Here is a 26,420-nt window from a genome sequence, read left to right on the forward strand (position 1 = left end):
GACTCATATCAACCCTGTATGACAACTTAGAACTGCCTCACAAGGTTTCCTAGGTTGCAGTCTTTATGGCGCAGCCCTGGTGGCACCGTGGTTAAGAGCTCGGCTGCTAACCAAAGGGTGGGCAGTTCGAATCCACCAGTTAGTTATTTGCAGAAAGACATGGCAGTCTGCTTCTGTAAAGACTTATAGTCTTAGAAACCCTATGGGGCAGTTCTACTCTGCCCTATAGGGTCACTATGAGTCGGAATTGATTCAATAGCAACTGGTTCGGATTTTGTTTGGTTAGAATCTTTACGGGAGCCCATCTTCAGATCTTTTCAACCCCTGAGCTGGGGGTTCCAACGGCCCACCTTTCAGTTAGCCAAGCACTTAACCGTTGCACCTCCAATACTTAACTCTGCACGCAAGAGGGCCCTCTCCTGACCTCTCCCGTCTCCTCACCCCACACACCTTGGCATTGTCCTTGCTTCTAGACCCCACCCTCCCCTCTGGAGGCCCAACCCCCCCACGCCCGCCCCACACCCGGGCCGCTGGGCGGGGCCGGCAGCCATGTTCCTCACCGTCCAGCCAGTTACTCCCGGAAGCGCCGGGACGGGTGGTGAGGGGCCCGGGCGGAATGGCGCGCCTTAGAGCGGACGGTGTTCGTGCTGCTTTCCGTGCCGTGGTTTCTGAAAGGTAGGAAACTCCGGCAGGTGGGTGGAGGGACCCGCTCCCAGACTGAAGAAGCCCGGCCCCTCGAAGGTGTGGAGGGAAGGCGCCAGGAGGGCGGGTCCCAGTCCCAGCACCCCGTGGGCTCCAGAGGTTGGAGAGTCCGGACGTTGGGTTAGCAGCTGGCATCGCCCCCTCCGGCGTACCCCGTCCCGAGTGATCCCCTGGGGCGGACGCGGCGCGGGGGCGGGCGGACGCAGCCACTCTAAGGGCTGCGAGAGGGAGCCTCTGGCCCGGGAGACGCAGCTGGTCTCCGAAATTTGCATCCCCATGGATTTGCGGGGGCGGGGTCTAGCCGCGGGATCCAGCTGCGGAGTGCCCTCGGGCCTGGGGGCTTGAAGGGCCTGGGGAGAAAGGCCGTGTCCAGGGCTGCGCCCAGGTCCCTCCTCTGCCCGGGGCGGGTTTGCGGGCCAAGCTGGGTGATGGGCGCCTGCCCCCCCGCCCCCCACCTGCTCCCTCTGCCAGGGGGGGAAACCAAGGCCCAGAGTTCGCCCGGGGGGGGTGAGACTCCAGACTGAGGACGGGGCACTCGCCCCCGTTCGTCGTCCCACCCCCACCAGACTCCGTAGGGTGCCAGGGGCGGGGAGAGAGGGATCCCCCGCCCAAGGCCCCGCTGCCCCTTACTGTTTTGGGCGCTGTGCCTGGGAGGCTGAGGCACCCCGCGCCCGCACGCACGCCCGGCTGGTCTACTCTCGGGGCTGGGGCGTCGGCGCGGCCCCGGCCCCATCTGCAAAGGAAGGGGTCCTGGGAATCTGTGGAGCAGCGCGGGGATCCTACTCCTTGTGGAAGCAGCAGCGATTCAGTGTCTGTTAACAGTGTGGATGCCGGGTCCCGCTCCCCCTCTGGGTGGCGGGGGTGGGGGTAGCAGGAAGGGGTCCTGAGCGCCCATATTGTTTGTTAACTTAAACGTTTGTGCGGCGCTGTGTAGCGGTAGCTGTGGACGCGGTCTCTGGTGCTGAGGGGATTTGAGGGTTCCTCAAACTGGTGGGATTTGGAGCCTCTACCCTGGTGGCAGTGGGTTCAGTGGGTTACCCTGGTGGCGTAGTGGTTACATGCTAAGGCTGCTAGCCAAAAGGTCGGCAGTTTGAATCCACCAGGCGCTCCTTGGAAACTCTGTGGGGCAGTTCTACTCTGTCGTATAGGGTCCCTATGAGTCAGAATTGACTCGATGGCAACAGGTGTGGTTTTTTTTTTAGGTTGGAGATTAGGTGTCTCTCGGGCTGACATTTGAAGGTCTGGAGCTGACGGTTTATGAGGGTTTCTAAGGGTTTTAAGTGCTCCGGCCATGGGCACCAACCCGATCTTCCAGCCCCTGCGGACGGACCGCCCCCCCGCCCCGGGGAGGGGATTGGCTGTTCTGGGACCCTGAGCCCAGAGGGCAGTGAGAAGCTGACAAACGTGAGTGATGCCCTGCAGGCTCCAGTCGGCGGGGCAGCCCTGCTCACACGGTCTCAATACGGGCAGTCGGCTTCGTGCCTGGGGGGTGGTTTCCGAATGTTTCCTCGTGCCCCCCCCCCCCGTGCGGGGCGACAACTCTCCCCTGGGCGGGGACCTAGTAGAGGCCTGCAGGGCATCAGGGTGTGGAGGGGCAGAGCTTGGGCGGGGAGGGCGCGGCCCTGCAGGTTCCTGTACATGACCACAGCAGGGGGGTGCGGGTCCTGAAGGCTGGGCCTGGTCGAGGACCCACTAGGTCTCGCAGAAGGAGTGGGTTAGGATAATCATAGCATTAATGGGAGTATTGAGAGAGCGCCCTGGGGCGTTGGGTCCCTCGGGAAGAAAAGCTTCTGCTGTCGCCACTGGAGGGGTACCCAGTTCGTCCCGTCTTAGGTCCAGGAGGTTCCCATGCTCGGAGGGTCTGGTGGGCAGAACAGAACCGGCGGTGCGCACGCCCTCTCGCGGCCTTGCGCTGAATCGCTGAGGTTCAGTGTCAGGTGATTCTAAGCCATGGTTTTGGAACTCAATAGTGAAGCAGAGCAAATAAATGATGCAGTGCCTTGATGGGACCGGTGGAGACAACAAGAAGCAAAGCACAGCTGAAACTTCAAAATTCCACTGAGTGTTAGTAGGATTTGGAGGGAGAAAATAGACGGAGAGTCGAGAGGCCCAGAGATGCAGAAGGGTTAGAGGATTAGGGGTTAGGGTTTGGTGTTAGGGGTTCAGGTTGGGGGGTTAGAGGTTTGGGAGTTAGGTTTAGGGGTATAGGTTTTAGGTGGCTGGGGGCTGGGGTTAGGGCTGGGGTTACTAGGCTAGGGCACAAGTGGTTTAGGGTTATGGTTAGGGTTAGAGTGAGGCTGAGGTTGATTCCCAGTCTTGTGTACCGTCTCTTCCTTCACCAGAGTTACCACATATCTGTCGTTTGGTTGGAAACCCTGATGGCATAGTGGTTAAGACCCACCAGTGCTAACCAAAGGTCTGCAGTTCGAATCCACCAAGCGCTCCTTGGAAACTCTATGGGGCAGTTCTAATCTGTCCTATAGGGTCTCTATGAGCTGGAGTCGACTCGACGGCGGTGGGTTTGTTTTTTTTGGTTATTGTTTAGTTAGCTTTTCTCTACCCACTCTCCGTCTGCCTGGTGAACATCAAGGATTGTTTCTGTGTGTAAATGTTTTCATGAGTTTTTATGATAGTGGTCTCTTAGTGTATATGTCGTTTTGTGATTAACTTAGTCAGCATGATGCGCTCCAGATTCATCCATGGTGTGAGATGTTTCGGAGATTCATCATTGGTCTTCATTGTCGTGTAGTGTTCCACTGTGTGTATGTACCGTAGTTTGTTTATCCATTCCTCTGTGGACGAGCACTTAGGTTGTTTCCATCTTTTTGCTACTGTGAATAATGTCGCAGTGAACACGGGTGTGCATATGTCTATTCCTGTGACTGCTCATGGAAACCCTGGTGGCTAGTGGTTAAGTGCTACGGCTGCTAACAAAAAGGGTTAGGGTTTGAGGTTCGGGATGTTAGGGTTAGGGTTGTTAGAGTTCTGGTTGTTAGGGTTTGGGGTTAGGGGTTGGGGTTAGGGTTTTGGGGTTAGGGATGTTAGGGTTAGGGTTGTTAGGGTTTGGGTTAGGGTTTTTCTGTTGGGGTTAGGTGTTAGGCTTAGGTTTAGGGTTTGAGGTTAGAGTTTGGATTTACAGGTTAGGTGTTAGGGGTTGCAGTTTGGGGTTTACAGTTTTGGGGGTTTATGGTTTTGGGGTTTAGTCATTAGGGTTTGGGTTAGGTTTTAGGGGTCAGGATTTAGGTTTAGGGTTGGAGTTGGTGTTGGGTTTGTTTGGGATATATGGTTTGGGGTAAGAGGGTGGGTGTTAGAGGTTTGGGGGTTAGAGATTGAGGGAGTTAGAGAGAGAGGGGTTAGAGGGTGAAGGGGTTAGAGGTTGAGAAGATTATAGAGTGAGGGAGTGAGAAGGTGAGGGTGTGAGGGGGTGAAGGTTAGGGTTTAGGGTTAGAGGGTTTAGGCTTAGGGTTCAGAGGCTTAGGGTTAGGGGGTTAGGGTTTCAGAGTTCAGAGGTTGGGGTTGGTGTTGTGGTTAGGGTTAGAGAGTTAGGGTTAGAGGGTTAGGGTTGGAGGTTTAGGGTTAGAAGATTAGGGGTATGGTTTAGAGGTTTAGGGTTAGGGGTTAGGGCTAGGGTTTAGGGGTTCAGGTTTAGGGGTGTGGGATGGGTCTGGGGTAAGGTTTTAGGGTTTAGGGTTAGAGGGTTATGTTTAGGGCTTAAGGCTTAGAGTTTAGGGTTTTAGGACTTAGGGTTTAGGGCTTAGGGCTTAGAGCCTAGGGTTTAGGACTTAAGGTTTAGGGTTTAAGGCTTAAAGTGAGGGTTAGGGCTGGGGGCTGGGGTTAGGGTTTAGGGTTTAGTGTTAGGGTATTAGGGTTAGAGGGTTAGATGGTTTAGCGTTTAAGTTTAGGGTTTAGGGGTTGGGGTTAAGGGTGTTAGTGTTTAGGGTTTTGGCATTTAGGGTGTTAGGGTTGAATGTGTTAGGGCTAAGGGTGTTAGGGTTTTGTGTGTTAGGGTTTTAAGTGTTAGGGTTTACAGTTTAGGGTTAGGCTTAGACTCATTCTTAGGTTTAGGGCTAGGGATTTGAGGTTTAGGGTTTGGCGTTGGGTTTGGGGGTTGGGGTTAGGTTTAGGGCTAGGAATAGAGGGCTAGGGTTAGAGGGTTAGAGTTAGAGGGTTAGGGTTTCAGGTTAGCGTTAGAGGGTTAGGGTTCGAGTGTTAGGGTTAGGGTTAGGGTCGTTAAGGTTAGGGTGGTTAGGAGTTAGGTGTTAGGGTTTAGGGTTTAGGGTATAGGGGTTAGAGTTTGGGTTAGGGTTAGAGTTTAGGGCCTTGGGAGTTAGGACCTAAGGGCTTAGGGTCTTAGGGGCTTTGGGACTTAGGGCTTAGGGGCTAGAGTTAGAGGGCTAAGGCCAGAGGGCCAGGGTTATGGTTTGATTCCTGGTTGGCAATTTTTTTCCTTCAATATTTTGTGTAAGTCATCCCATTGCCTTCTTGCCTCCATGATTTCTGCTGAGTAGTCCAAGTTTATTATTATTTACTCTCCTTTTTTGGTGACTTCCTTTATCCCTAGCCTCTCTTAAAATTCTCTTTATGTTTGATTTTGGCAAGTTTGATTATTATATGTCTCGGTCACTTTCTTTTGAGATCACCTTATGTGGAATTTGATGAGCATCTTTCATGATATCAGGGAAGTTTTCTGCCAACAAATCTTCAACAGTTCCCTGTGTATTTTCTGTTAAGCCTCCCTGTTCTGGTACTGCAATCACTCATAGTTATTTCTCTTGATAAAGTCCCACATGATTCTTTGGATTTCTTCATTTAAAATTCTTTTATCTGGTTTCTTTTCAAATATATTGGTCCCAAGAGTTTTATCTTCTATCTCAGTAATTCTGCCTTCCAGTTCTTCAATTGTGCTCTTCTTACTTTCTATCGAGTTTTCTAACTCTGTAATTTTATTGTTAATCTTCTGAATTTCTGATTGCAGTCTCTATGGTTTCTTGCAGCTTATTAAATTTTTAATTATGTGCTTGAGTAACCTTTTTAATTTCTTCAGCTGCTTTATCTTTGTGTTCCTTGGCTTGTTCTGTATTTTGCCTCATTTCCTTCCTGATATCTTTGAGAGTTCTGTATATTAATCTTTTGTATTCTGTATCCGGTAATTCCAGAATTGCACCTTCATCGAGAAGATTCCTTGAGTCTTAGTTCTGAGAGCTTGTTGAAGCAATCATGGGTCACCTTCTTTTTTTTTTATTTTAATAATTTTTATTGTGTTTTAAGTGAAAGTTTACAAATCAAGCCAGTCTCTCACATAAAAACTTATACACAACTTGTTACATATTCCCAATTACTTTCCCCCCAATGGGACAGCCCACTCCCTCCTTCCACTCTTTCTTTCCGTGACCATTTTGCCAGTTTCTAAGCCCCTCTACCCACCCACCTCCCTTCCAGGCAGGAGATGCCAACATAGTCTCAAGTGTCCACCCAAACCAAGTAGCTCACGCCTCACCAGCATCCCTCTCCAACCCATTGTCTAGTCCAACCCATGTCTGATGAACTGGCTTTGGGGATGGTTCCCGTACTGGGTAAACGGAAGGTGTGGGGGCCATGATCACTGGGGTCCTTCCAGTCTCAGTCAGACCATTAAGTCTGGTCTTTTTATGAGAATTTGGGGTCTGCATCCCACTGTTCTGCTCCCTCAAGGGATCTCTGTTATGTTCCCCGTCAGGGCAGTCATTGGTTGTGGCCCGGCACTGTCTAGTTCTTCTGATCTCAGGATGATGTAGTCTCTAGTTCATGTAGTCCTTTCTGTCTCTTGGGCTCGTTATTATCTTATGTTCTTGGTGTTCTGCATTCTCCCTTGATCCAGGTGGGTTGAGAATCATTGATGCATCTGAGATGGCTGCTTGCTAGCATTTAAGATCCCAGATGCCACTCTTCAAAGTGGGATGCGGAATGTTTTCTTAATAGATTTTATTATGCCAGTTGACTTAAATGTCCCCTAAAACCATGGTCCCCAAACCCCTGCACCTGCTTTGCTGACCTTCAAAGCATTCAGTTTATTCAGGAAACTTCTTTGCTTTGGTTTAGTCCAGTTGTGCTGACCTCCACTGTGTTGAGTGTTGTTCTTCCATTCACCGAAAGTAGTTCTTGTCTATCTCTTTAGTAAATACCCCTCTCCTACCCTCCCTCCCTTCTCCGCTCATAACAACAAAGGAATATGTTCTTCTCAGTTTAAACTATTTCTCAAGATCTTATAATAGTGGTCTTATACAATATTTGACCTTTTGCTACTAATTTCACTCAGCATAATGCCTTCCAGGTTTCTCCATGTTATGAAGTGTTTCACAGATTCGTCACTGTTCTTTGTTGATGTGCAGTGTTCCATTGTGTGAATATACCATAATTTATTTATCCATTCATCCATTGATGGGCACCTTGGTTGGTTCCATCTTTTTGCTGTTGTAAACAGTGCTGCAGTAAACATAGATGTGCATATATCTATTTGTGTAAAGGCTCTTATTTCTCTAGGATATATTCCGAGGAGTGGGATTGCTGGGTTGTATGGTAGTTCTATTTCTAGCTTTTTAAGGAAGCACCAAATTGATTTCCAACGTGGTTGTATACCATTTTACATTCCCACCAGCAGAGTATAAGTGTTCCAGTCTCTCCACAGCCTCTCCAACATTTATTATTTTGTGTGTTTTGGATTAATGCCAGCCTTGTTGGAGTGAGATGGAATCTCATTGTAGTTTTGATTTGCATTTCTCTAATGGCTAATGATCGAGAGCATTTCCTTATGTATCTGTTAGCTGCCTGAATGTCTTCTTTAGTGAAGTGTCTGTTCATATCCTTTGCCCATTTTTTAATTGGGGTGTTTGTCTTTTTGTGGTTGAATTTTAGCAGAGTCATGTAGGTTTTAGAGATCAGGCACCGGGTAGAGATGTCTTAGCTGAAAACTTTTTCCCAGTCTGTAGGTGGTCTTTTTACTCTTTTGGTGAAGTCTTTAGATGAGCATAGGTGTTTGATTTTTAGGAGCTCCCAGTTATCTGGTTTCTCTTCATCATTTTTGGTAATGTTTTGTATTCTGTTTATGCCATGTATTAGGTCTCCTAATGTCCCTATTTTTTCTTCCATGATCTTTATCGTTTTAGATTTTATGTTTAGGTCTTTGATCCATTTGGAGTTAGTTTTTGTGCATGGTGTGTGGTAGGGGTCCTGTTTCATTTTTTGGAGGTGGCTATACAGTTACGCCAGCACCTTTTGTTAAAAAGACTATCTTCTCCCCAATTAACTGACACTGGGCCTTTGGCAAATATCAGCTGCTCATATGTGGATGGATTTATATCTGGATTCTCAATATTGTTCCATTGGTCTATGTGTCTGTTGCTGTACCAGTACCAGGCTGTTTTGACTACTGTGACAGTATAATTTGTTCTAATATCAGGCAGAGTGAGTCCTCCCACTTTGTTCTTTTTTAGTAATGCTTTACTTCTCCGCGACTTCTTTCCCTTCCATATGAAGTTGGTGATTTGTTTCTCCATCTGTTTAAAAAGTGTCATTGGAATTTGGATCGGAAGTGCATTGTATCTATAGATGGCTTTTGATAGAATGGACAATTTTACAATGTTGTCTTCCTATCCACGAGCAAGATATGTTTTTCCAATTACGTAGGTCCCTTTTGTTTTTTTTGCAGTAGTACCTTGTAGTTTTCTTGGTATAGCTCTTTTACATTTTTGGTAAGGTTTATTCCTAAGTATTTTATCTTCTTGGGGGCTGCTGTGAATGGTATTCATTTGATGATTTCCTCTTCAATGTTCTTTTTGTTGATATAGAGGAATCCAACTGATTTTGTGTGTTTGTATTGTAATCTGAAACTTTGCTGAACCCTTCTATTAGTTTTCTTGAGGATTCCTCAGGGTTTTCTGTGTATAAGATAATGTCTTTGGAAATAGAGATAATTTTATTTCTTCCTTACCAATCTGGATGCCCTTTATTTCTTTGTCTAGCCCAGTTGCTCTGGCTAGGACCTCTAGCACAATGCTGAATAAGAGCAGTGATAAAGGGGATCCTTGTCTGTTTCCCGTTCTCAAGGGAAATGCTTTCAGGCTCTCTCCATTTAGGATGATGCTGGGTATTGGCTTTGTATCAATACCCTTTATTATGTTGAGGAATTTTCCTTCTATTCCTATTTTGCTGAGAGTTTTTATCATGAGTGGGTGTTGGACTTTGTCAAATGCCTTTTCTGTATCAATTGATAAAATTATGTGGTTCTTGTCCTTTTTTTATGTGGTGGATTACATTAATTGTTTTTCTAATATTGAACCAACCTTGTATACCTGGTATAAATCCTACTTGGTTATGGTGGATTATTTTTTTGATATGTTGTTGAATTCTACTGGCTCGAATTTTGTTGAGGATTTTTGCATCTATGTTCATGAGGGATATAGGTCTGTAATTTTCTTTTTTTGTGTTGTCTTTAGCTGGTTTTGGTATCAGGGTTATGCTGGCTTCATAGAAGGAGTTAGGTCATATTCTGTCCTTTTCTATGCTTTGAAATACCTTCAGTAGTAGTGGTAAGTCTTCCCTGAAAGTTTGGTAGAACTTTGCAGAGAAGCCATCAGGGCCAGGGCTTTTTTTTGTTGGGAGTGTTTTGATTACCTTTTCAATCTCTTTTTTTGTTATGGGTCTATTTAGTTGTTGTACTTCAGTTTGTGTTAGTTTAGGTAGGTAGTGTGTTTCTAGGAATTCATCCATTTTTTCTAGGTTTTCAAATTTGTTAGAATACAATTTTTTGTAGTAATCTGATATGATTGTTTTAATTTCAGTTGGATCTGTTGTGATATGGCCCATCCCATTTCTTATTCGGATTATTGGTTTCTTTTCCTGTATTTCTGTAGTCAGTCTGGCCAATGGTTTATCAATTTTGTTAATTTTTTCAAAGAAGCAGTTTTTGGCCTTGTTAACTCTTTCAATTGTTTTTCTATTCTCTAATTCATTTAATTTTGCTGTAGTTTTTATTTTTTGCTTTCTTTTGGTGCCTGACAGTTCCTTTTGTTGCTCTCTTTCTGTTTGTTCAAGTTGTAGGGAGAGTTCTTTCATTTTGGCTCTTCTTTAATATGTGTGCCTTTATTGATATAAATTGACCTCTGAGCACTGCTTTCACCGTGTCCCAAAGGTTTTCATAGGAAGTGTTTTCAGTCTTGTTGAATTCTGTGAATTTCTTTATTCCCTCCTTAAGGTCTTCCATAACCCAGTCTTTTTTGAGCAGGGTATTGTGCAGTTTCCAAGCATTTGATTTCTTTTCCCTGGTTTTTCTGTTATTGATTTTTACTTTTATGGTCTTTCATTCAGAGAAGATGTTTTGTAATATTTCAATGTTTTGGGTTCTGCAAAGGCTTGTTTTATGACCTAATATGTGATCTATTCTAGAGAATGTTTCATGTGCACTAGAAAAGAAATTATAGTTTGCAGCTGTTGTGTGGAGTGTTCTGTATAAGTCTATGAAGTGAAGTTGTTTAATTGTAGCACTTAGATCTTCCGTGTCTCTATTGAGCTTCTTACTGCATTTCCTATCCTTCACCGAGAGTGTTGTGTTGAAGTCTCCTGCTATAATTGTGGAGGTGTCTATCTCACTTTTTAATTCTGTTAACATTTGTTTTATGAATGTTGCGGCCCTATCGTTGGGTGCATAAATATTTAATACGGTTATATGTACCTGGTAAATTGTCCCTTTAATCTTTATGTAGTGTCCTTCTTTATCCTTTGTGGTGGATTTAATTTGAAACTCTATTTTGTTGGAAATTAATATTGCCTCTCCTGCTCTTTTTTGATTGTTGTTTGCTTGATATATTTTTATCCATCCTTTCAGTTTTGGTTTATTTGTGTCTCTTAACTCTAAAGCCTGTCTCTTTTAGGAAGCATACAGGCTGATCGTGTTTTTTTATCCAGTCTGCAAGTTTCTGTCTCTTTATTGGTGAATTTAGTCCATTTACATTAAGTGTAATTATAGACAAGTATGAGTTTAGTGCTGTCATTTTGATGCCTGTTTTTGACAATTTCATTTTCCATTTACTTTTTTGTGCTGAGTTTTTCTTTGTAGAATGTGTGTTCCTCCTTTTTATAGTAGTTGAATTTATTTTGGTGAGTCGTTATGTTTATCTTGGTTTTTATTTTGAAGTATGGAATTGTTAGACCTTGTTGTGGTTACCTTAATATTTACCCTGGTTTGACTAAGTAAAAACCTAAGTTGTTTCGCCCTGTATCGCCTTGGTTTCCTCTCCATATGTAATTTCTAAGCCTCCTGTATTTAGTCCCTCTTTTTTCACTATCGTAATCTTTTATATAATCACATCAATGATTCCCTGTTTTGAGCAATTTTTTAATTAATCTTATTTTGTTTTTGTGATTTCCCTATCTGGGTTGATATCAGGATGTTTTATTCTGTGACCTTGTGTTGTGTTGGTATCTGATATTATTGATTTTCTGACCAAAGAATTTCCTTCAGTAATTCTTGCAGTTTTGGTTTGGTTTTTGCAAATTCTCTAAGCTTGCGTTTATCTGTAAATATCTTAATTTCACCTTCATGTTTTAGAATTTTGCTGGATATATGATTGTTCGCTGACAGTTTTTCCTCTTTCAGTGCTCTATATATGTTATCCCATTGTCTTCTTGCCTGCATGGTTTCTGCTGAGTAGTGCAAACTTATTGATTCTCCTTTGTAGGTAACTTTTCGTTTATCCTTGGGTGCTTTTGAAATTTCTCTTTATCTTTGGTTTTGGCAGGTTTGATGATATGTCTTGGTGATTTTCTTTTGGGATCTATTTTGTATGAGGTTCGATGAGCATCTTGGGTAGATATCTTTTCATCTTTCACAATGCCAGGGAATTTTTCTGCCATCAGATCTTCCACTGTTCTCTCTGTATTTTCTGTTATCCCTCCCTGTTCTGGAACTCGAATCACACGCAAATTATTCTTGATAGAGTCCCCCGTGATTCTTAGGGTTTCTTCATAGTTTTAAATTCTATTTGATTTTTCTTCAGCTATATTTGTGTCCATTGCCTTATCCTCCAGCTCCCCCACTCTGCATTCCAGTTCCTCGATTCTGCTCCTGTGACTTCCTATTGAGTTGTCTGAATCTGTGACTTTATTGTTAATCTTTTGGATTTCTGAATGCTGTCTCTCTATGGATTCTTACAGCTTATTAATTTTTTCACTATGTTGTTGAATAATCTTTTGGATATCTTCAACTGCTTTATCCGCGTATTCCTTGGTGTTTTCTGTAGATTGCCTTATTTCATTTGTGAGGTCATTCCTGATGTCTTGAAGGATTCTGTATAAAATTTTTTTATATTCTACATTTGGCAATTCTAGGAATGTATCTACATCTGGGAATGATTTTGATTCTTTGATTTGGGGGTTTGTAGAAGGAATCATGGTCTGCTTCTTCATGTGATTTGATGTCGACTGCTGTCTCTGAGCCATCTATAAGATATTGTAATATTTTCTTTTATATTTGCTCACTGAGTCTTATCTTCTTATTTTGTTTTGTTACAATACACCCAGATGGGCTACTAGATTGTGGTATCGTGATTGATGTAGCTTTTGAATCACTTACGTCCTGTTACCAGCTTCCCTGAGCTGTTACCAGGTATATAAGTGTATGAGTCCATTCACTATTCTTGAATAGAATCAGCTCAGGTGTTCTGATAGCTGGTCACCTAGTGTGTGGTGTAGGCTCTCACCTATTATCTTAGAGGAGTAGTGGTGATGGTTGTATGCACCAGTTTCTATTAGTGGCATGGGGTCACATTTCGAGGAGGGCAGGATGCTGACAGCCTTCCTTCAAGTGTCAGTGAGGTAGGTGTGGCTCTATTCTCTAGAGCACTCTGGTGGGTGGGCTTTGCAGCTGTATCTTAGGCACCCAATGCTTGGGTAGGCGTCACTATTCTCAGACCCCTCTAGCAGGTGGCTAGGTGATGTGGGTGGAGTCTCAGCCCTCAGTTCGCTGGTGCGGATCAGCGAGGGCTCTGTTTAATAGGTAGAGAGGTATCTGACCTCCAAAACTTGCCTTTCCACTGCTGAGCTAAAACAATTATGGTCAGATCTCTATCAGAATTGCCTTTGCATTGTAATAGCCACCTAGTTACCTGTAGGGTGAAAGCCAAAGACTATGGGTCTGTTAATGCCTGGATGGAGCTGATTCTGTACTGTTATTTCAGTTTAGGGAAGTCAGGGAAGGATTTTTTCTTTGATGGTTAAATGCTGCTTTTCTCAGGCCAGGAGAATGGGTTAGAAAAGAAAGAAAAAAAAAAAATTCAGCAGTGCACTTCACTCTCTGGCACAGAGGATTCCAATGTTAATGAAGCTGGGTGGGGCAATGAGGGGTGGAATCAGATATATAGAAGAGAGTAGCCTGGCAAAATATACAAAGTTACTTATGTTGTTTGGTGAGAACTGTTTTTTCTGAGATTCCAGAGCATTGTGTTGCTCGTGTGTGCTGGCTGGATCCCTGCTGAGACTGTCCCAGAGGGTTAGGGCTGCATCCATGCTCACACCGTCTCAGGAAGCCACAATCGGCTCCCCCACACTTAGTCCAACACCCAGCACCAAGGTTTCCTTTCTGGGACGCTGCACTCCAGGCTCCAAAACCAGTCGCTGCTTCCCTATAGTTTTTCGTTTCCCTGTCAGCCGCATCTGTGTGGAGCCTGCGTGTGCTGCCTGGGTCCCCTCTGAGGTTGGTCCTGAGGGTTAGGCCTATATCTGTTCTTCCCTGTCTCAGTAAACCACAATCAGCCCCACCACTCTGACACCAGGAAACCGGTAGGGCTCAAGGCTGCGGCGTGGGACACTGGCTCTGGAAGCGGTCCCTGCTGCAGCGTGGCTTTCGCTCCCCCGTCACTCAGGTCAACTCCTTAGTTCTGTGTTTGATGGTCAGGGTTTGTAGATTGTCCTTTATGTAATCAGTTCACTTGTTTTTTCAAGTCTTTGTTTCAAGAAGGATAAGCGGAAGCTTCTACCTAGTCAGCCATCTTGGTCCTGCCCCCGTGTCTGCCTCTTTATGTGATCTGATATTGACTGTTGTCTCTGAGCAATCTATAAGTTATTGTATTAGTTTATTTTATGCTTGCTTTTTGTATCCTAGCTTCTTCCTTCGTTTAGTTTTGGTATTCCCAAATAAGCTGCTTGAGTGCGCTAGGTTGATTATTTTCACCTTTGAAGCTCTAATGTACTATCACCAGATGGCTAGCACTGTTACCAGGTATATGAGCCTAGGAGTTCATTTACTTTTCTTGTATGGATTCAACTCAGGTGCCCAGGTAGTTGGTCATAAAGTGTAAGGTACAGACTCTGTCCTACAGTCTTAGAGGGGCAGGGGTTATTGGTGTAGGCAGAAGTATCTGGCTGCAGTAGGGGGTCAGAGTCTGATCAAGGCAGGGGTCTGACAGCTGTGCTCTGAGTGTCTGTGAGGAAAGTGCATCCCTGTTCTGTAGAGCACACGGGTGGGTACCCAATGCTTTTGGTTGTAAGTTCTGGGCGGTACTACTTATCCTTGGAGCCCTGTCACAGGTGGCCAGGTATTGTGGGTGGAGCCACCAGTCCTTAGGCCCCTGATGTGGGTAGGTGAAGACCCTGTTTAATAGGCAAAGCGGTGTCAAACATCAAACACCCATCTTTCCACTGTCCAGCTGAAACAGTTGCAGTCTGGCAACAAGGGCCTATTCTCCTGAAATGGGCCCACACAGGTCCATGCTGGGGTGAAAGGTATTCAAAGCCCATGGACCATTTGTGCCTGAACAAGAGCTACTTCTGTCCTGAGCTCCCCAGCTTAATTGAGCTGGCAGATTATCTTTCCCCCAGTTGTGAACTTATACCTTCTTCAAGGATGGAAAAATGGCTCAGAGTGGTACCAGGGCCTATCTCAGGCCCAGGGAAGTTGACAGCCACTGAAGCCGGCTTGGGGGCTAGGGGTGTGGTAAAATAAACACAAGTAATTAGCTTTTGCCGAGAGTGCCGTTCTTCTCTTGTTCTGGAGGTGTGAGTAGTCTGTGCAACTTGCTGTCTTTCCCTGAGCGAAGCGCCTCTGGAATGCTACTGCCAGGCCCACTGCAGTCGCTCCAGGGAACGGTGCCTGAGGGTTCCTGGCTGTTCAGGTCCAGTAACTCCTCTCCACTTCTGAATAGTCTCTCCCTCCCCCTGCCACTGAGTCCGTTTTCTAACTTTGCCTTTGATGCTCAGGGCTCCTAGCTTGTCATAAATATACTTGCTTCGCTTGTTTTTTCGGGTCTTTTTTGTAAGAGGGATGACTGGCGGCGTCTCACTACTCTGCCATCTTGGCCTCGCCTCTCTAATATAATCAACAATTTTTTTTAAAAAGAAAAAAAAGAGTGAAACCTGTAGAAACAACAAATAACAGAATGAGATCCACAGAAAAACTAGATATTGGAGCTATCAGACAAAGACACTGAAATAACTCTATTATGTTCAAAGAAATAAAGGCAAGACTTAGAAATTTGGCAAAAAACTAGAAACTAAGAAAAAGATCAACTTAGAAAGTCAACTGAAAACTATAGCTGAAGTTAAAATCTTAATGCATGTATATAACAGCAGATTAAAAATGCTGAAGAGAGATTTAGTGAACTGGAAGATATGTTGGAAGAAAATAAAGGCATAGACAAAAGAAAAAATATAAAAAGGAATAAGATATAGAGAATACAATGAGAATATCTAGCATAAGATTAAGAAGGAAGAAAAAGAATGAGGCAAAAAACTGAGATTATGGCTGAGAATTTTCTTCAAATGATTAATGATATCAAGTCACAGATCCTAGAAGACTTACAAAACCCAAACCAAAAAAAAAACAAAAAACCCACTGCCGTCGAGTCGATTCTGACTTAAAGCGACCCTACAGGACAGAGTAGAACTGCTCCGTAGAGTTTCCAAGGAGCGCCTGGTGGATTCGAACTGCTGACGTTTTGCTTAGCAGCCATAACACTTAACCGCTGCACCACCAGGGTTTCCTTATAAGACCCATGTAGGGTAAATACAAAGAAATTCGTATCTAGGTACATCATAGTAGAACTGCTGAAGCTAAAGACAAAAAACCCCACAAAAAACAAATAATTTAAAACTACTTAAAGAATGGAAGAGATTATCTTTAAAGGACAAACAAAAAAACTGACTGATGACTTCTCTACAGAAATAGTGACAACCCTAACACAATAAGATGGTATATTTAAATTATAGAGAGAAAATACATGGCAACCCAGAACTCTATGCTGAGGAAAAACATCATGAATGAGCAAAGACCTTTTGTTTTCAGACAAACAAAACGTGGATAAGTTAACATCAGCATGCCCACATTAAAGAAAATTCCAAAGGTATTCTTCAAGCAGAAAGAAAATAAGGAGAAAGGCTTAAGATGCAAGAAGGAATGAAAGTTAATGAAATGGGTAAAAATAGAGGATTACTGACTGCATAACATAATAAGAATAGACTTTATTGGGTTTAAAATATGTAAGAAATTAGAATGTATGATAACTACAGCGTTTTGACTTTTATGGCTTTATGGTCAGGAAACATGTTGTGTAATATTTTGATGTTTTGGATTCTGTTAATGCTTGTTTTGTGGCCTAATACGTGGTCTATTCTCAAGAATGCTCCACGAGCGTTAGAAAAGAAAGTTTACTTGACTACCGTTGGGTGAAGTGTTATGTTTAAGTCTATGAGATCAAGTTGCCTGATTGTGGTATTTAGATCTTCCGTGTCTTTATTGAGCTTCTTTATGGATATCCTGTCTGTCATCAGAAGTGGTATGTTGAAGTCTTCTACTGTTATTGCGGAGCTATTTCTCTTTTCAATGCTGTTTGAGTTTGTTTTATGTATTTTGGAGCCCTGTCATTGGGTGTATAAGTATTGATTATGATTTTGACCTCCTGGTATATTGACCCTTTAATCATTATATAGTGTATTTCCTTTTCCTTTGTGGTGTATTTTACTTTAAAGCCTGTTTTATCAGAGATTAATATTGCCACTCTTATTTTTTATTGTTGTCTGCTTCATGTATGTATATATATATATATATTATTTTTTTCATTCTTTGAGATTTAGTTTGTTTATGTCTTTGAGTCTATGGTGTGTCTCTTGCAGTCTGCATACAGACGGATCATGTTTTCTAATCCATTCTGCTACTCTCTGTCTCCTTATGGGTGCAATTAAACCATTTACATTTATCGTAATTATTCATAGTTAACGAGTTTTTTTATGAGTTTAGTGCTGTCATTTTCATCTTTTTTGTGTATGTCTTGTTGGCATTTTCCTTATTCCATTTAATTTTCTCTGTTAAGTCGTTTTTCTTTGTGCATTTTCTTTCCATCCTCTTCATTTTTGTTGCCTTTGTATTTACTGCTAATTTATTTTTTTCTGTGCTGAATCGTTTTTCTTTTTAGTCTTTCATCTTCTTCCTTGTTGTTGCTTTTGTATGCTGAAAATTTATGTTTTTTTAAATTTTAATGTGTAGGATTGTTAGTTTCCTTTGGGTTACCTTAACATTTACCTCTGTTTTTCTAAATTTAAACCAATCTTTTATTTCTTTATATCGTCTTCACTTCCTCTCCATATGAAAAATCTATGACTACATTATTTAGTCCCTCTTTTTTGTGTTAATGTTGTCATCTTTTGCAGATCAATGTCTTTGTTTCTATATTTTCAGAGTTTTAGCTTTCATTTATTTGTGACGTCCCTATGTGGGTTGATATCTGGTAGTTCTGTCCCGTGTTCTAGTCTTGGGTTGTTAGCTGATGTTATTGATTTTCTAACTGGAGAATTCCCTTTATTATTTCTTGTCATATTGGTTAGGTTTTTAAAAATTCCTTAAACTTCTGCTTGTCTGGAAATGTCCTAATTTCACCATCATATTTGAGAGACAGTTTTGCTGGATATATAATTCTTGGCAGGCAATTTTTTTTTTTCCTTCAGGGCTTTGTATATGTCCTTCTTGCCTGCATGGTTTCTGCTGAGCAGTCCGAGCTTAGTCTTACTGACCCTTCTTTATAGGTGACTTTTTGTTTATCCCTAGCTACTCTTAAAATTCTCTCTTTATATTTGGTTTTGACAAGCAAGATTATAATATGTCCTGGTGACTTCATCTTGGCATCTACCTTGTGTGGGGTTCAGTAAGCATCTTGGATAGATATCTTCTTATCTTTCACAAGGTCAGTGAAGATTTTAGCCAGGAAGTCTTCAACAATTCTCACTGTGTTTTCTGTTATCCTCCACCCCCCACCCCGATTCTGGTGTTCCAATCACTCTTGATAGAGTCCCGCATAATTCTTAGAGTTTCTTCAATTTTAAAAAATTATTTTATCTGATTTTTCCTCAAATAACTTGGCGTCAATTGCTTTATCTTCAGTCTCACTAATTCTGACTTCCAGTGCCTCAATTCTGCTCCTCTCGTTTTCTATTGAGTTGTCTAATTCTGAAATTTTATTGTTACTCTTTTGGATTTGCTTGCTATCTTTCTATGGATTCTTGCAGCCTGTTACATTTGTCATTATACTCTTGCATAACCTTCTTAAGTTCCTCTATTGTTTTATCTGTGTGTTCCTTGGCTTGTTCTTCGTTTTGCCTGATCTCCTCCTGGATCTCTTGAAGAGCTCGGTCTCTTAATCTTTTAAATTCTACCTCCGGCAATTCCTGGAATTTCTCTTCATTTGGAAGATTTCTTGATTTGTTGTTTTGGGAACTTCCTGAATCCATCATGTTCTGCCTCTTTATGTTATTTGATATTTACACTTGTCTCTGAGCCATCAGTGAGTTATTATATTCATTTATTTTATGTTTGCTTGCTGAGTCGGAATCTACTTGACGGCACTGGGCTTGGTTTTTGTTTTTCTTTTTTTGGTGTACTGTGTCATAGCTTCTTGTTTTATTTTGATATGCCCAAATAGGCTGCTTGGGTGAGCTAGTTTGATTATTGGCACCTTTTGAAGCTCTTACGTCCTGTCACCAGGTGATCAGAGCTGTTACTAGGTATGTGAGCCTAGGAGCCCTTTTACATTCTTGTATGGATTCAGCTCAGGTGTCCAGGTAGTCGGTCACCAAATGTGTGGTGTAGGCTTTTACCTACACTCCTACATAGACAGGGTTGATTGGTGTAGGTACAGGTGTCTGGCTACTGTGGGGGGAATGACTGCCCTTGAGTGTCTGGGAGGAAAGCATGTCCCTGTTCCCTAGAGCACATAGGTGGGTGGGTTTTGCAGCCAGACCGTGGGCACCCAATGCTGTTGGTTGTAAGGACTGGGATTCACCACTTAACTCTTGGACTCCTGAATTGGGTGGCTAGGTGGCATGGGTGGAGCCACCAACCCTCAGGTCACTGATGTGGGTAGGTGAGGACCCTGCTTAATTGGCAGAACGTTGTCAAATATCAGAAATCTGCCCCTCCATTTTATAGCTGATACAGTTGAAAATAGGCTTCAGGTATATACCCTGTCGTAGTGTGCTAATGAGAGCCTATGCTGTCGAAATAGGCCCACACAGATCTATGCAAGGGTGAAAGGCATTCAGAGTCCTTGGACCCCTTATGTCTGTGCCTTCCCAGAGTTCCTGGCTTAGGGAAGCTGGCAGATTATTTTTTGTTGTTTGTTCCTGCTCCAGGGCATGTAATAGTTCCTACTTCTGGCCCAGGGGACCCAGAAATAGCTGAAGCTGGTCCAAGACTAAAAACAGAGAGGGAGGAAGCAGGTAAATGGGAGAGATGTTCTTCCCAAAGGGGATGATTTTTGATTTGTGTGGCATTTTAAATGCATGTACTTATCTTTTGCCAACTTAGCACTGCTTTTCACTGCTTATGGAGGCTTGTGTAGGCTTTCCACCACTCGGTCTCTTCAGATGTGGAAAACATGTCCCGAGCGTCACTGCTTGTGTCACCGCACATGCCATCCAATCCAGCCTGCAGGGTGCTGGTTTCTGCCAGGTCAGGTCTGTCAAACTCTCACTGCTTCTGAACCATATTCCCCTCCCCCTGCCACTAAATCCGATTCTGTAACTTCACCTTTGATGTTCAGGGCTCCTAGATTGTCATATATAATCGATTTACTTCTCTGGGTCTTTGTTATAAGAGGGGCTACATAAAGCATCTGACTACTCTGCCATCTTGGCCCCACCCCCTACAAGAGTCATTTTTCATCACATTCCTGAATCTGACACTATCACAGAAACTTATCTTTGAGAAAATGAAATAGGGATGAGGCACTAGGCAGAACAAACCCGTTGGGTTGGAGTCAATTCTGATGCATAATGACCCTATAGGTCAGAGTAGAACTGCCTCATAGGGTTTTCAAGGAGCAGCTGTTGCATTTGAACTACTGGGCCAGAGTATATTTGGAGCACTGGTGGTGCAGTGGTTAAGAACTCAGCTGCTAACCAAAAGCTTGGCAGTTCGAATACATTAGCTGCTCCATGGAAACCCTATGGGGGCAATTCTACTCTGTCCTATAGCGTTGCTGTGTGTTGAAATCAATTCACCAGCAATGGGTTTGGTTTTTTGATTTACATGCCTGCATGAGTAAAATTTGACTTGAATCTCTAAACTTAATTCTAACATAAGAATGATATTGCAGCACTTCTCCGTAAAGGTTTGTCTTAAGTCATCAGGATAAATCCAAACCCACTGCCGTCGAGTCGATTCTGACTCATCCCGACCGTCGAGTCGATTCTGACTCATCCCGACCCTATAGGACAGAGTAGAACTGCCCGATAGAGTTTCCAAGGAGCGCCTGGTGGATTTGAACTGCCGTTCTCTTGGTTAGCAGTCGTAGCACTTACCCACTATGCCACCAGGGTTTCCTCATCAGGATAAGCCTGTGCTAATTTATTGGATACCTTCAGGAATTCTTCATCAGTTATATTCACATTAAGAAGGAAAAAAATATCAGAAGGAACTTCATACATCCTTACCCTTCATTTCATGCAAGATTCAAGTGTGTCAGTGATGGTGGTTATGTAAAATTGATTCCTGGCACTCAATACTTCTGGAGCATTTCTGTCATTTACTTGTTTCTTCTAATGCTTCTGCAACAATAAACTGCTTGATAATCAGTATTTGGCAGTATTTGTTTTATTGTGTTTTCAAAATAGTCTCTTATGTAAATATCTTGTTAATAGCTGGTAGAGATCTATGCATGTCTATAAATTTACTTCTGAATCTCGAAGAATTGACTCATCAAATGAAAATGATGCAATATATTATTATACATAACAAACATAAATACATGGTCTGTGTTTCCATTTTGTTGGCGACGTTTTAAGCTTCTGTTCTGATATCTCCTTTTTGTGACCGGTCTTCAGCAATATTCTCTATGGCACCTAGAATCTGAGTGTGTGAGTCCAGGATTGAGCTCGTTGCTCTAGCATGTGCTTCCCAGTGGGTATTAAAAAGACATTTTAATGCTGATCATTGCCTATGAACAGCTCATCGGTGAATAGAGATGGCAAAAAATTTGTAAAATATCTGAATAGAAGAAAAAAATCTTTTTTTTTTTGACAAAAATCCATTGTGATACATCCTGCAAAATTAAGTGAATATGCAGCACCTTGGTATGAAAATGGCATATTCATTACATTCCAGAATTTTCTGTTGCATGCCTTTATAATGCAGTGACATTTCCCAGCATTGTCATAGGATTGGTCTCTGCACTTAGAAAAATCAATTTTGCAAGCTTCATCTAATTAGTGAAACACTTGGTTTGCAATGTCTTTGAGGGCTAATGCGATGTGTTCTCCTGACTCGCTTGGTGCATATTATGCCTTCTTTCTCTCAAGTTTCTTCAGTTTGTAATGGAAATGTCTAGCTTGTTCCTTTTATGCCATTGTACCTTTGGAAGCAGATAACTTGTGTCCTAGATTTCGCAGATGAAGAGGGGTTTTTGAATTTTGGACTTGGACTTGATTTAAGACTTTTTCTATGCTATGATGGGATGAGGAAACCCTGGTGGCATAGTGGTTAAGTGCTATGGCTGCTAACTGAAAGGTCGGCAGTTCGAATCTGCCAGGCACTCCTTGGAAACTCTATGGGGAAGTTCTACTCTGTCCTATAGGGTCGCTATGAGTCAGAATCGACTGCATGGCAGTGGGTTTGGTTTTGGTTTGTGATGGGATGAATATGTTTTCCATTTGCAAGAATGTGATTTTGGTGGGATCAAAGGGTAGAATGTCATGGATTGAATTATGTCCCCCCAAAATGTGTGTATCAACTTGGATAGGCCATGTGAGGTTGTCCTCCATTTTGTGATGTTAATTTTATGTTGAGAGGATTAGGGTGGGATTTTAACACCTCCCTGATCCGAGATACAGGGAGTTTCCCTAGGGTGTGGCCTGCACCACCTTTTATCTCTCAGGAGATGAAAGGAAAGAGAGTTGGGGACCTCATACTACCAAGAGCAGAGCATGTCCTTTGGACCCGGGGTCCCTGCGCCTGAGAAGCTCCTTGACCATGGGAAGATGGAGGACAAGGACCTTCTTCCAGAATCAACAGAGAGAGAATTCCCCTGGAGCTGACGTCCTGAATTTGGACTTGTAACCTACTAGACTGTGAGAAAATAAATTTCTCTTTGTTAACGCCATCCACTTATGGTATCTGTTATGGCAGCACTAGATGACTAAGGCAGCGATGATTTTAGCTTCTGTTTTGGTGTTTCCTTTTTGTATCTGGTCTTCAGCAATATTCTGTGTGGCGCCTAGAATTGTACTTGTTGCTATAGCATGTGCTTCCCAATGTGTATTAGACATTTTAATGCTCAATCATTGCCTGAATATGTTTTAAGAACAGCTCATCAGTGAGTAGAGGTGGCAAAAAATTTGTAAAGTAACTGAATATTAGAAAAAACATCAATTGCTTTTGGACAAAAAAAAATCTATTGTGATACATCCTACAAAATTAAGTGAATGTGCAACACCTTGGTATGAAAAGGGCATATTAATTTCATTCCAGAATTTTCTGTTGTATGCCTTTATAATGCAGTGACGTAATGGCAGCATTGTCATAGGATTGGTCTCTGCACTTAGAAAAATCAATTTTGCAAACTTCACGTAATTAGTGAAACACTTGCTTTGCAATGTCTTTACCAGTATGATTTTTTAGATTTTTTAAGCTAGTAAATGTGATAAATCACCACAGAGGTTTTCTGTCTGTTGGAGATACGGATCTTTAAACAATACTTAGCTGGCCTGTATGAGAAGGCTCAGAAGTGGAATCCACAGACAAAATGAAATATCGAGCTATACTTATTTCACTGACAGTAGTTGATTGAACTTCATCACTTATCAAGATTATAAATTTTTTACACATTATTTTAGAATTATGGGATGGATTGCCCTTTCCTGTGTTACCATATTTTGAGATGTGACTTGCTAAAAATAGATCAAATGAGCAGCAAGTTGAAGCCAACTTTAAAATTTTCCATTTCGTGGGGACCCAAAGACTTCATTTCTTTTTCACGAAGATAGTCCACATTCAGTGATTGTTAGGACAACAAAGACACATTACAAAATGGCTTTTCAATACTGATGTTCATTAATTTGTGATTCCAGTTCATAAATTAAGCCAGAACAATGTGTTTGGTTTAAATATGATAACATGATCTCTGTGAATTGAACTATTTTCATGTTTACCGATCCTATTCAATTTGCACCAGTTGCTAAATTCATCTGTAACAATTCGAGAATTAAATGAGGATGACGGGTTTGTTTGTTTGGTTAGTAGGTTTGCAAACAAAACAATACAGGGAGCTGACTGATGGAGATTGCAGTAGCCACTCCCTCTTATAATTTTCATCATTAACTTTGCACTCTAGAAAAAATTCTGGCTACAGAACTTTGTTTACCGTCCAGGAATTTTCAACACAAATTTACAAGTGGACAACTGTGATGTTGACAATCACTTGGGCCTCTTTTGATCCACTAATTTACTTCATTGGAAGAAAATTATTGCACAAGGCAGGATCTGCATTTCTGTTATTTATGGGGTCTGCAGACGTGACAATTTAATATTCTTAGTTTCACTTTCTAGATCATTACTAATTTCTTTTTTTTTTTACTACAGCAAGAAATAGTTGCAGAATTTGGAACAAATTCTGTTATATTTGTATTGCCATCGTTAATTTCAGCACTAGTGGTACTAGTAGGATGATTCCCACCCATTAAGCACGTACCTTTAATGGAAGAAGTCTCTGCTGATTTATTACGTTCTAAAAACGAATTTTGGAATAGTCTTTAGGGATTCACAAATCATTTTCTTTTTATCTTCTGCAGGCTTCCATTTTTGCACTGCACTTAGTTATGGCCGTTTCATTTTGCCTGGATTGAAAATTATGTCACTTTTTAAATTTGATTCTGCCATAACAATAAATTTGAATAATAGAAAATAAATTTATAAAACCAGAAGTTTATAAAATAAAATTTACTTTAGAATTTAGACATTAACACAAAAAAATTTATATTTGAAAATTAAATAACTCATTGCTGTGGATTAAATTTTAACTAACAGTGACCCTATTGGACAGAATAGAACTGCACAGCAGGGTTTCTAAGGAGAGGCTGGTTGAAACCTTTTAGTTTCAGCCAGGCTCTTAACCACTGTTCCACCAGGGCTACATTTGAAAATTAGTAAGTAAAAATGTTAATTTGGACCATGAGATTTTGTTCTTGAGGTCTTAGATAGCCCAAAGAAATAGTACATGATATCCTTCTCCATGGACTAATTCCTTCTGAAAACAGGTCCAAAGTATGTAGGATGTAGTCTAGCCAGCCATCTTTGTTTCTAGGCTAGGGTACATTCTGGTTATACTTCTTTCAGGATAGATTTTTTCGTTCTTTTGGCAGTTCATGTTATATTCAGAATTCTTCACCAACACAATTAAAAGGCATCAATTCTTCTACAGTCTTCCTTATTCATCAGCCAGCTTTCCCACACATACGAGGCCACTGAAAACACCTTGGCTTGGATCAGTTGCATCTTAGTTTTCAAGGTGATGTCTTTGCTTTTCAACACTTTGGAGGTCTTTTGCGCCGATTTGCCTGATGGCAGTGCATCTTTTGATTTCTTCACTGCTGTTTCCATGGGTGTCGATTGTGGATGCAAATAAAATGAAATCCTTGACAACTTCAATCTTTTCTCCGTTAATCATGATGTTGCTCATTGATCCAGTTGTGAGGATTTTTGTTTTCTTTATGTTGAGGTGCAATCTCTACTGAAGGCCGCGGTCTTTGATCTTCATCAGTAAGTGCTTCAAGTCCTCTTATCTTTTAGCAAGCAGGGTTGTCATCTGCAAAATGCAGGTTGTTAATGAGTCTTCCTCCAATCCTGATGTCGTGTTCTTTGTATAGTCCAGCTTCTCAGATTATTTGCAGATTAAGTAAGTATTGTGAAAGGATACAACCCTGACACACACCTTTCCTGACTTTAAACCACGCAGTATCACTTTTTTCTGTTTGAACGTCTACCTCTTGATCAGGTTCCTCATCAGCACAATGAAGTGTTCTGGAATTCTCACTCTTCGCAATGTTATCCATAATTTGTTATGATCCAAGCAGTCAAAGGCCTTTACATAGTCAATAAAACACAGGTTTAAACATCTTTCTGGTATTCTCTGCTTTCAGCCAGAATCGATATGACATCAGCTGTGATATCCCTCCTTCCATGTCTCTTCTGAATCCTGCTTAAATTTCTGGCAGTTCCCTGTCAATGTACTGCTGCAGCTGCTTTTGAATGATTTTTAGCAGAATATTACTTGCATGTGATATTAATGATATTGTTTGACAATTTCCACATTTGGTTGGATCACCTTTCTTAGGAATAGGTGTAAATATGGATCCTTTCCAGTTCATAGGCCAGGTAGCTGTATTCCAAATTTCTTGGGATTAGACAAGTGAGCGATTCCAGTGCTGCATCCATTTGGTGAAACATCTCAGTTGGTATTCCGTCAATTCTCGGAGGCTTTTTTTTCTCACCAATTCCTTCAGTGCAGCATGGACTTCTTCCTTCAGTACCATCGGTTTCTGATCATATGCTACTTCCTGAAATGGTTGAAGGTCGACCAATCCTTTTTGGCATAGTAACTGTGGGTATTACTTTCATCTTCTTTTGATGCTTCCTGCGTCATTTAATATTATACCCGTAGAATCTTTCAGTATTGCAACTCAAGGGTTGAATTTTTTCTTCAGTTCTTTCAGCTTGAGAAATGCTGAGTGTGTTCTTCCGTTTTGGTTATCCATCTCCAGATCTTTACACATGTCATTATAATACTTTTTCTTCTCAAGCCACCCTTTGAAATCTTCTGTTCAGCTCTATTACTTCGTCATTTCTTCCTTTCCCTTTAGCTACTCGACATTCAAGAGCAAGGTTCAGAGTCTCTTCCGACATCCATTATGGTCTTTTCTTTCTTTCCTGTCTGTTAAAGGACCTCTTGCTTTCTTCATGTGTGATGTCCTTGATGTCATTCCACAACTCACCTGGTCTTCAGTCATTAGTGTTTACCACATAAAATGTATTCTTGAGGTGGTCTCTAAATACAGGTGAGATATACTCAAGGTCGTACTTTGGCCCTTTTTGACTTATTCTAATTTTCTTCCGTTTCAACTTGAACTCCCATATGAGCAATTGACAGTCTGTTTCACAATCGATCCCTGGCCTTGTTCTGACTGATGATATGAGTTTTCCCATCTTCTCTTTC

The 26,420-nt window shown here is 42.0% G+C and overlaps 1 long non-coding RNA gene across 1 annotated transcript in view; it reads left to right on the forward strand.

The window, feature by feature from the left end:
* Nucleotides 1-568: 568 nt before the first annotated feature.
* The window catches only part of LOC135229186 (uncharacterized), a 71,321-nt gene continuing 45,469 nt past the window's right edge, over nt 569-26,420 (forward strand). The window contains exon 1 of the long non-coding RNA XR_010319960.1: nt 569-675. This is a non-coding gene — a long non-coding RNA (uncharacterized LOC135229186). The remainder of the gene's footprint in view (nt 676-26,420) is intronic.

This window comes from Loxodonta africana, unplaced genomic scaffold, assembly GCF_030014295.1.
Source record: "Loxodonta africana isolate mLoxAfr1 unplaced genomic scaffold, mLoxAfr1.hap2 scaffold_126, whole genome shotgun sequence".
NCBI classification, from domain to species: domain Eukaryota; kingdom Metazoa; phylum Chordata; class Mammalia; order Proboscidea; family Elephantidae; genus Loxodonta; species Loxodonta africana.